General features: G+C 37.0%; 2 pseudogenes; one reads left to right on the top strand and one right to left on the bottom strand.

Annotated features, from left to right (window-relative positions):
* Positions 1 to 430: 430 nt before the first annotated feature.
* LOC147516419 (protein PHLOEM PROTEIN 2-LIKE A10 pseudogene) lies at positions 431 to 7,724 on the top strand (annotated as a pseudogene).
* Positions 7,725 to 11,485: 3,761 nt separating this feature from the next.
* Positions 11,486 to 11,757, bottom strand: part of LOC147516418 (25S ribosomal RNA) — a 2,649-nt pseudogene continuing 2,377 nt past the window's right edge.

Genomic DNA, 11,757 nt, shown 5'->3' with positions numbered 1-11,757 from the left:
GCGCACCACGCACCCTAGCTTGCCTATTCCTGAGCTTGCCCCGCGCTAAAGTGCCTGGAAGTCGAGCAAAACGAGAGCGCGCCCACAGCCATTCAAGAGCGCGACCTGCGCCTTGGCTTTGCAGTACTTCCACTTTTGATTTTTGATTTGTGGATTCTTCCAAGGTTATTTCTAGCAGCTCTAGTGCGTGTTGTTTGATATGAAGTCTCCTATGCTCATACCAGAGCAGTCTTTCGAAGACATGTTTTCGAGTGACACGTACGGATCTTGGTTTCGCGAAGTGATCATACAAGTAAGATGGCAGTCTCTAATGGTAAGCTCTGATGAACTTTACTCTCCTGCACTTACTTCGTATTTTTATAAACATTGTAAATTCTTTTATCGAATGGATGGAGAACACGTGTTCTCCATCACCATTAATGACGAAACAATGGAAATAACCAAGTTTTTGTTGGCTTTTGCTGTTGACCTTCCTATGCCTACTGAAATCATGGAATCATGGGGCTATTTAGTTGATAATTTCTCTGCTTACTATAGGAACCGTTATGGTTTTATGTAATAATTTACTACAAACCACGAAAACCCATGCGCAGCAGAATAAAGGGTGTTCACGGTTTGGTTAGGAATCATACCTTTAATCAGCTGTGATATCTTTGAGAATCCAAGCTTTACAAATCAGCAACCTCTTAATCTTATGTTGTATTCCTATCTTAGAATGGGCGTTGTGTGGGCAACGATCTACCAGCCCCTTCTTTCTCTCTTGGCCTCTCTCACTCACAAGATCAAAACCGAATTTGGAAATTGTCTTTCTTAAGAAAATACTTAATCTTTCGGCCAGAGAAAGAAGGTTTCTTTTTATAGGCTACAATAGGGACCATGAGGAGAAATTAGGGTTAGGACTCCTGACGGGCTTGGGCTTCCCATGTTCGCCCAGAACACACGGCCCAAGTCCGTCAACAAATGGCTTATTCCACTAAAGGCCATTGTTGCACTACCGCCCTAATCCCAAATTATGTGTTAGCGTTTATAGGCTCCATATTATATGCTCGTTGATCTCTCCGTGTTTAAGATATCGAATGTTCATTAATTAAGTCAAGTTAGTGACAACTACATTAGTCAACTTCTTATGTCCTTGAGTAGTACCACTAAACCTCATTGTCATGTCGGATTAAATCCACCTACAGGGTTTACATGACAATCCTTATGAGCTCCTCAAGGGGACATCATCAACCTGACTTCATGCGGGTCACAGATTCCTTCTATAAATAACAACACACCTTACATACAATGTCATTATCCAATCCATCGAGTTTGTTGATTCACAAATGAATCTCACTCATTGATGATTTAAAGCAATGTACAATGCACGTAAGTGCCTGTTATTATATCCGGATTAAGACGACAAATATCCATAATAACAGAGGTGTTTGTTCTCTTATATAGTCAGTACAAAGAGAAACAACCTCACTTGGTCCTGTTCAATACACACAAAGTGTACTAGTGTAATCTTGTAGTCAAGATAAACTAATACCAGATTATACTACAACCGTACCAATGGTTTGTCCAAATCCATCTAGGTTGTGAACGTTTACTTATACTTTATAATGTACTAATAATATGATCTTTTGTGTGTCACCACACACTATATCATCTACAACATAAAGTATTAGACGCATGCATATAACTAATAACATATATAATATGCATAACATTTGCCCATATGATTCTCAGTCAAAATATAAAGAATTAAAGTTATTACAAAAGTAATGCTTTTAGTATATAACCCTATCACTTGTAACTATGAGCTTTTGCATGAGACTTATGGGGTCAGAATTTTCCGTGTAGAGGACCAAGGGACATATAAAGTAGTCCTTGGTAGCTTGTCCCTTAACGTGGGCACGATGATGTTCTTTATCATGCTAAACATTTTAGGGGAGTGGTGGTTTTCTTCTGCGAATGACACCACTTGCGACGATTTCCTTGCTCTAGCTGAGGGACGTTTGCTATATGACATTCCTAACACATTAATGACTAGTTTAGCATGAGCCCAGAGTATGAGGCTTAAGTACCTTCTTATGCCTGTCTTAGTTTGTCGTATCATGCTATATTTTTTTCCTGCATTTTGGGCCTGTTTCACGGATTGGGTTGGGATTGACATTGTGAGATCCACCAACTGCATTATTCGTTCTTTCTGTGTAATGACTTGGCCGGGGTGGAGGCTACAACCTCATTGGGTTGCCTCCTACACCCCATCCGACCAAGTGGCGTTGAACATGCTAGTGATTGTAGATGATAAATGGCGTGAGGCCTGGCAATCCATCTGGCGTGGCAGGATGCGAAGGAACCTCACTTCTTTATAGAAGAGGTTGATAACGCCTAAATGCTAGATATGAGGTAAGTTTTTATTTTTGTCCGTGTCTGCTTATGTCCCAAGCAATTTACTTTTTTTGTAACCCCATAATGGGTGGAACTCATATAGAGTTGCGACTATTTTTATTTATATATATTAGTATATTTTAACTTTCTTTTGCAGATGTTCCAAAATTTCATGCGTTTCTATGGTATTTTCCTACCCTTCTTATGTCAATACTTTGAGGACAAAACATGCTTTTGTTTGGGGGTGGCATAGAAACACGCGTAATTTAAGGCACCTATTAGGATATAGATATGTACAATATGCACTTGTTTTCTAGTAAAAAAATTAAAAATTAAAAAATATAAATAAAAAGTTTATGATATACACTTTAGAATATTGGTGTTGTTTCTTTCTCTATGCTCTTAATAATCTAGAAGTTTCATGTTAGCTTTTGCATTAGAATAGTCTTTAGAAACTTAGGTTAATATGTAGGTAATAATCTTTGCATCTTTCTATAAATATATTGCATGAGCATCTATGTTTGTATTGGCAGTAAGTTTCTGAAATCTAAGCTAGTATACTTATTCTACAAATCCTGTGAGAATATAGCCTAAAGCCTTATATGAGTGAAATATTTGAGAAATGACACAAGGGAGAAGTAAATTCCGAAAAGAGAAATCACATGTCCACTTGCTTGATCACTATGACATATTCTAAGTGAGAATTTAGGCCTTCTTTGGATTGATATAACCAGAAATTCAAACCTATATGAAATTATTTTTCGCTAGTCGCCCCTCTGAGCCTTTCTTTAGCCTTTCATAAACCGCAAATCCTTTACCCTTTAAAAAAAAAAAAAAAAGCCTACCCATCTTTGAATGAGTCTGAGAATAGAGATGAAATGAAGAATAAAGAGAAAGACCTTTGAAACAAAGAATTTGTTAGTTGCTTCAAATAAGAAAAGAAAAGAAAGTTTCCATCCAAGGAAAAGAAAAAATAAAATAAAATAAAATAAAAAGTTAGAACTCAAAAAACAGAATCAAAGGAGTCAAAAGCCAAAAGAAAAAAAAATGGCTAAGGATGGAAACAAAGTATAGAAGCAAAATAAGAACAAGGTTTTCTCTTAAATACATAATATGAAGACTCTATTATTATCTCAGACTGGTTCTTTTAGAATATCTATTTCCTTCATTCTTAAACCATCACCTAATCCCCGCAACACCTAATAAATACCTCTAGCTCAATTATGAATATGTTAGTGTGATAGTAAGTGGTAGATGTGTTTGATCGACTTCGGCTTCCTTGTGTGTCATTGAGATTGTAAGGTAAAAAGTGCCCACTACACACTGGAGTAGCGAAACTTGAGCAGAAAAATCAGAGTGTTTTTGTCTTAACATTTATGTGATGACCTACTTAAGGACGTTATTCCAAAGTTTTAGAAACGGACCTGTTATTGCATTTCATAGCATAATTCATTATATATATGCTCATTCATAGATGATTGATTGTTATGCATATATTAGCTTAGGTTTCGACTTGACTATTCTGTATTCATTGCTAGTGAGATGGTAAGATATATGAGAATAGGTAAGGAAACAATAGTTTTATTTCTTAGTCGTTGTAGTATAGATGAAGTTTGTGAGTACCTTCACTGGAAAACTCTCACGAGGCTATAACTCGTCCACTGGGGAATTCCTAGTGGTTTAAGTCCTTGTTGCATATGGTCAATGCAATCGTACTCGGTGAAATGAGATTAGTTAGAACTCCATTTTTGGTCACTTATTCTAATTTCTCATATTTGCTTAAGGACAAACAAAATGTTGTTTGGGGGTGGTTAGATAAGAGCCCAAAACTATAGTTTTAACCCTTTAACAATATTACTTTTAGTCTAATTATGTGATTAATAAGTAAGAGTTAGTGTTGTTATCGTGCTCTTGTGTATTTCAGGCATTGGAGTCAATTATGTGCAGAAATGCGTCCCTTTTGCGAGATAAAGGAACAAAGGTTGGTTACTAAGAAGTTCTATAATTAAAGGCCAAGATTCAAGGAGAAAAAACCTTTTTAAAGCCTGGTCAAAGCTGAAAAGTCAAAGTCAACGCGGGGAGAAATAACACACAAAAGTCAATAGAACTTCAGTTGGCTGTATCTTTGGACTCAGACCTCAGAATTGGGCCTACCTAGGTCAAAATGACCGGCTCGGAACGAGCTTTCTAATGGTCCAAGCCTTGACCCAATCAGAGGAGCAGAAGTGGACGAAAAGGCTGTTGAAGTCATTTCCAGTTGAAAACCTTTGTGGACTGAAGTAATGAGGTTTTGGGCTCGATTTTCCGGCCCAAAACATGGCTCCTAAGCCCATGCACGAAATTATGGATCTAGCCTCTTCTATATAAAGAGGACTAAGGCTTAGCTCTTAAGTAACTTAGTTTTATAATTTAATACTTAGTTAGTCTTAATTTTATAGTTAGTTATTCAAAAACTTAGTTCTAAATTAGTTTTAATTCAGTTTTAATTCAGTTTTGAATCATTAGACTCTCTTTCAATTAGATTAATAAAATAATTGGTATTCTTTAAATAATGTCTTGTTCTTATTGTTCTTATTCCAGAAATGATAGTTTGATGAATCAAGGCTAAAACCTCTATTAGAGGGGTTTGAGGAAGCCTTAATGAAAACTTGATTGTGTTAGTATAGATATAGTTGTGATAATCTATTCCACTCTAGAAAGTAATTAGTTCACCATGAGAATGGGTTTGATTGCTTCACATGCTAATTATTAGTTGGTAGAGATTGCCATGAATAATTAAGGATTAGAAATACCCAATTTTTACGTGAAAACGTAATGATTAGGATTACAATGAATTCTATACTTGATTATTAAGTCGAATCAAGGTGGAATCAAATTCCCCTAATTTATTCTCATATTGTCATCGTAGTATTGAATTGTTGTCATTTCATTTATCACATCTTGATTAGTTAATTCACCATCTTAGTTAAATTTCAAATCCATTACTCTCATTGATTTTGTTAGAATACTTCAACTTGAAAACGTTACATTCTAAACGAGCTAGGAGTGGAACGAATTCTCTAATCCAAATATTGCATTGATAACAAGAGTAGAATCTTTGATACATAGAGTAAAAATCATTTAGTTTTACTTATTCTTGAGTTTAATTAGTTAAGTCTAGGTAAAACTATCACTTTTACGTTTATCAGCTGTATGGATTGAGATAAGACACAAAGATGGATTAAATGAAGTTTTACGGGATTCTAAAATTCGAATCTTGTGTTCTATTTCGTGAAGAACTCTTTTGGCTCAATTCGATTGGTTCACTCTTTTAGTTTATTGAAGTTCAGCTAGATTGCTATTTACTTATTGCTTATGTTTTTTTTCTTTTAAATGACTACTATGGTATGTGTCGGAAATGACTCGTGGATTTTACAGGTGTTGCTCAATGGTATCATATTTACAATCACATATAATTAATTTTAATGTTTGGCTAAACAAATTAGTGATAATTCATGTCATATTTACTATTTATTTTATTATTTTATTTGTTATATCTTTTTTTTTAATTACTGTGCGCCTCACTTTAATAAGGCGTGCGCCACGCCTTGCGTCTTGCGCCTAAGGCACAAAGAGGGTGTTACACCTTAGTTGTGCTTAATTCCTTGACTACACTTGTTATAACAACTACATAATCAACAATCGGCATGAGTAACTGTGATTGGTTACTATATGGAGATAGGTGCAACGTTTATTTTCACAAAGCAATTCAAGAAAGAAGAGGAAAGAACTTCATTTGGTCAATAGGTAGAAGATGATGATGGTCCTAGACATAGTGCTGGAGATATTGCTAATAGCTTTGTTGAGTACCATAAATGATTGTTTGGCATGTAAGTACCTTTAAGTGTTGATCCCACTTTCTTCAACAATCTACAGGTCAAAGACATTGTTTCATGTGCTCATGGTGCCACTTTAATGGGTCCCATTTCAGATGCGGAAATTATTGAAGCTAGCCCTTTTCTCTATGGAGGAGAATAAATCACTTGGTCCTGATAGGTACAATGTTCTCTTTTTCAAATCTTCTTGGTCTATTATTGCGTCTGATTTCTTAAATGCGATAAGATTTGTCTTTGACCATAGTTTTATTCATAAAAGCATCAACTCTACCTTTATTTGTCTAGTTCCAAAATCTATCAATCCTTCGAGGGTTGATCATTTCAGGCCTATTGCATGTTGTAATGTTGTGTACAAGTGTATTGCTAAGAGTTTACGACTATTTAGTACCACGTACTTTCATCTTTTTTCCTAAATAGTACCCATACTTTTTTTTCTCGCCTATTAGTACCCCGAACTCTCAATTTGTTTTAATTTAGTACCTCAATCTCTTTTACGTCTAATTTCGCTAATGGCGAGCTCATGGTGTTTCTCTAATTATAAACAAAGGTTTAGACCACTCAAAAAGAAGGAGAAAATGGATTCTCCTCCTCACAGCATTCGAAATTACTGGGTATAGCGTTTACAAGGTATATAACTTACCTTCTGTAGTTAAAAAAAGAAAGAAACTAATGAAACTTATTGGAACCGTAATTTCTTTAATCGAAGTTGTTTCCGATTCAATGGAGACAATTGGGATTGTTTCTAATGATTTGAATCAATTTCTTAAATCTGATTCTGATGAAATTCTGAATAGTTTGAAGAAAATATTGAAAATTGCGAGTTTAGAGGAGTTTTTGGAGTCTGTTGCTAGAGTTACACAGGCGTTGACTTTGGGGGTTCTGAGGGGTTATAAGTTAGATGCCAAGAGTGATGGGGGCTAGGAGAGTGGTGGGTGTTTCTCTGATCGGGTTTTAGATAAGTTGTTTTCAACTGCAGGTACTGGTTTTGCTTTTGTTGTTGTTGGTAGTTTTGGTAGGAATTTGGTTATGGCTTTTTATTCAGGAGATGGTAATCAATCTTCTAGTGAAGAGCAGAAATGGGTAAGTGTGAAGTGTAAAAAGTTAATTGCTGATTCCATTCAATTGTTTGTTAGTACTATTGTTGTTGTTTATCTTGAGAAGATGATGGAAGTTAATACTTATGATGATATATTCTCGGGTTTGATTAACCCAAAGCATGGAACTAAGGTGAGGGATATTTTGGTATCGGTATGTAATGGTGCTACTGAAACCCTTGTGAAAACATCTCATCAGGTGCTCACGAGTTCGAATTCGGATGCGAAATTGGATGGGAGTTCGAGTTGTCTTCTTTGGATTTTGATCAAGGGGAAGTTTCGTTTATGGTTAGAGATGAGGATTTTGAGCTGGGAAATTAGAGAAACCAAGCACACGCAGTTAGCGAAATTAGACGGATTGAGATGGAAAAGAGACTGAGGTACTAAATTGAAACAAATTGAGAGTTCGTGGTACTAATAGGCGAGAAAAAAAATACGGGTACCATTTAGGAAAAAAAATGAAAGTACGTGGTACTAAATATATAGTCATAAACTCTATTGCTAAAGTGATTACTAACAGACTTAAACCTATTATCTTTGGTCTTGTGAGTGGTAGTCAATCAACTTTTATTCCAGGAAGGAGTATACGAGATAACCTATTGATGGCTCATGAGCTTATGAGGGGGTACTCTAGAACTCACATCTCTCCAAGATGCTCTCTCAAAGTGGACATTAAGAAAGCCTATGACTCAGTTAATTAGGAAACTATAAAGCTTATTCTTCTCAGATTTAACTTTCTTCAGCAATTTATAAGCTGGTGTAGCATGTACTTCTTTTCTCTTTATTATTCTATTTTGGTGAATGGAAGTGCTTATGGTTATTTTGCTGGAAAAAGAGAGTTATGGCAAGGCGACCCTTTATCACCTTACCTCTTTGTTCTAGTTATGGAATCTCTTAGTGCTCTTTTGCAACAAGGGATGCAGCTGAAGCTTTTTAGCCTTCATTCAAAGTGTAGAAAGTTGTATATTTCACATTTGAGCTTCGCTGATGATGTATTACTCTTTTGCAAAGGGGATGCTCGATCTATGAACTCTATGAAGAAGATTTTAGCTTCTTTTTCAGCAGCTACTGGACTGAACTTAAGTCTATCTAAGTCTTCCTTGATATGTGGTGGACGGACTATATATTGAAGAAGCTAAGGACTTGGCTAATATTGTGGGTATTACTCAAGCAGAGTTTCCTATAAGATATATTGGGCTTCCTTTGGTGTTCTCTAGGCTGGACATAAGGAATTGCTTACCTCTAGTTGAGACGATTACAGGTAGAGTGTATAATTGGAAGAACATGTTTCTTTCTCATGGTGGGAGGTTGCAATTAATACAATCTATCTTATCTTCTTTTCACACGTATTGGACAAGAACTTTTATCCTCCCTAAGATAGTGTTGGAGCAAGTTGATAAAATCTGCAATAGATTTATTTGGTCGGGGCCTTCTCTGAAAAGAAAGATATATCAAGCCTCAAGTGAGACACTTAGACTTACAAAAGAAGAAGGTGAACTGGGTATAGTAGATACTAAGACATGGAATGATGCAGCTTATTGTGGCCTTGTTTTTAAAATAGCTTCAAAAGAGGATATTTCTACATTTGTTTCTTCGTTTCGGAAGTTGTTTCTATTTCTACATCTGTTTCTTCCTCACTTTTCCCCCTTTCTTCCTTTTTTGAGGTTTCTTTCAGTTTCTTAGTGACAATAGGCGATGGTATTCTGCCTAAATAGTAGACATAGGTGATAAATAAGAGAATACTAAAAATTCGAGCCATAGAATTTCTCAATTTTGACGCAAGGTACTTATTCGATCTAATAGAATTATTTTGTCGTATCCAGAATAATACCAATCCAACCCATTTCATGAATAAAATGTGACCAATTAACCAACCAACAAAACTACTTGTTACAAATAACATCTTGTTGTTACATCGAAACATATAAATGTTGACTAATCTGGCTAACGTTGAACTTGGTAAAATGAAATGGTTGAATAATTGAAAAATGAGATTATTCAAGAATACACATTGAATGCTGAGATTACGCATTGAAAAAAAGTGTTTGTGATTGTTCCAGAAGAAATGAAACAAAAAATATAGTAGAACTAGGATAGTTATTGTATGAGGTCTAACCAATGCTAGATGCAGAGGTGCATAATAGATCGATATGAACATCATGAGCTGTCCCGCAATAAAACCAGTTGTTGCTGATACCTCCTTCTTGGTTCCTTCTTCCATAACCCGAGCTCAGAGAAGGAAGAGATAAGAGGGCCACAACGACCAAATTGATTATCTTCATGCATAAGGATAATAGATTACCTAGTAGAAAATATTTCAAAATCATCACAAACCTCCCTTTTATCTTTTCTATTGCAATTTCTCGATTATTATATGATGATTTCTTAACTTTCCATATATAGAAATAGAAACAGATAGGCTAGAAACGACATTTCTTATGTCAATGACACCAAAGGGATATTAAATGAATGGAATTGGGATATGGATGGAATATAATGAAATAGAGCCACTTTGGGGTTCCCTATGAAATGAGGCATGGAATGGAGCCATTCTGAAGAAGTTAGGGAGTTCTGAAGGAAGCGGGCTTATAGTGGTCATGGATTGAGAGCGGAATTGAACTCTATGAAATCGAATTTCCCCGTTGTTCCTCAAGAGCTTCGATGGTAGAGCGATCGGCTATTAACTGGTTGGTCGTAGGTTCGAATCCTACTTGGGAGATTTGATTAATTCTGAATTCTTTAATTCAGAATGAAAGGGCTTCGCTTTGACCGTTGGGAGTAGGTAACCCGCTCCCCTGCCTTTGTTTCTATTGCATTCTTTCTTATATCATTATCACATTACGTTCGCTACTAATACTTGAGAATCGCCCGTCAATACCTCGATGTAGATCCGGGATAATCCTTTGTTCCATAGCCCGGGGCTATTTACAACTAGCCAATTAAGAATTCTCGGATGTACTAGTACTAGCGATTGCATCGAAGATGTAGTCATCGATTCTCGAGAGGCCACAATTACTGCGAGCAAACATATTAATGACGAGTAATGCATTTTGTTATGCTACTAATACTTGTACTTGCTCGCTTATTCAGCCCATGCCCGGTGAGGAAGAGTTCTTGGGGAGTAAAACACAAAAATATGCCGATTCTTTATATGGAATACCATATTTAATGGTAATATACTTAGCGATAAATAAAAAAGCAAAAGCATTCCATTACGACAAAAGACCTACACCCAAGGTCCATAGCTTTTGGTCCGCTATTCCGATCATGATTTTCCTACCCCCAGAGGTAAAGGTCCTTACCTTTTGGGCTTGTTGTGGGCGAGGAGGATTGAACCCCGACAATCGTGGTTCATAGCCACATGCTCTAATCTTCGAGCTACAGGACCCGTCTCCTTTGGATCTGTTCGAGAGTACCCTCAAAAGGGAACCTTTCATCTCCTCAGCCATTTCTGGTTAAGAAGATGTGAAAGCGCATTTCTCTCTTCTCTATAAGAAATAAGAACGGTGCCTTCCGAGGTGTAAAGTGGGAGAGAAGGGATGTCATAATCGGGGTTTTGAATAAGACGACCCTTTTTTCATATTGAATAAGTAATAAGCGAGGTGTTAAGCTTTTTATCATCATGGCGTCGAGCTATTTTTTTCGTAGGACCTCCCCTACAGTATCATGACCGCAATAGAGTTTAACCACCAAGTTCGGGATGGCTTGGTGTGGTTCCTCTACGCCTAGGACACCAGAATATCGAACCATGAACGAAGAAAGGCATGAGATAAAAGCATATTGGCTAGTGATTGTGAGGCCCCCATTCTTAACTAGAGGGGACACCAAAGGTCTCTGCCCTTCCATCCCTTGGATAGATAGAGAGGGAGGGCAGAGTTTTTGGTTTTTTCATGTTGTCAAAGAGTTGAACAATGAAAATAGATGGTGAATGCCTGATCGAATTGATCGGGTCATGTAGGAACAAGGTTCAAGTCTATTGGTCTGTTAGGATGCCTCAGCTGCATACATCACTACACTTGCACTTGACACCTATTGTAATGATAAACGGCTCGTCTCGCCATGACCTTCTCTTGGATTCTCAAAACTTTTGTCGCTCCATCCCCGCAGGGGCAGAGAACCTGTCGCTATCTCGGCTATGCTACTGGAGGCTCTGGGGAAGTCGGAATAGGAGAGCACTCATCTTGGGGTAGGCTTACTACTTAGATGCTTTCAACAGTTATCCGCTCCGCACTTAGCTACCCAGTGTTTACCATGGGCACGATAACTGGTACACCAGAGGTGTAACCTTCCCAGTCCTCTCGTACTAGGGAAAGGTCCTCTCAATGCTCTAACGCCCACACCAGATATGGAGTGAACTGTGTCACAACGTTCTAAACCCAGCTCACGTATCGCTTTAATGGGCGAACAACCCA

This window comes from Coptis chinensis, chromosome 2, assembly GCF_015680905.1.
Source record: "Coptis chinensis isolate HL-2020 chromosome 2, ASM1568090v1, whole genome shotgun sequence".
Classification (NCBI taxonomy): domain Eukaryota; kingdom Viridiplantae; phylum Streptophyta; class Magnoliopsida; order Ranunculales; family Ranunculaceae; genus Coptis; species Coptis chinensis.
Note: the sequence above shows the minus strand (reverse complement) of the source record. Positions and strands in the feature narration are given on the sequence as shown.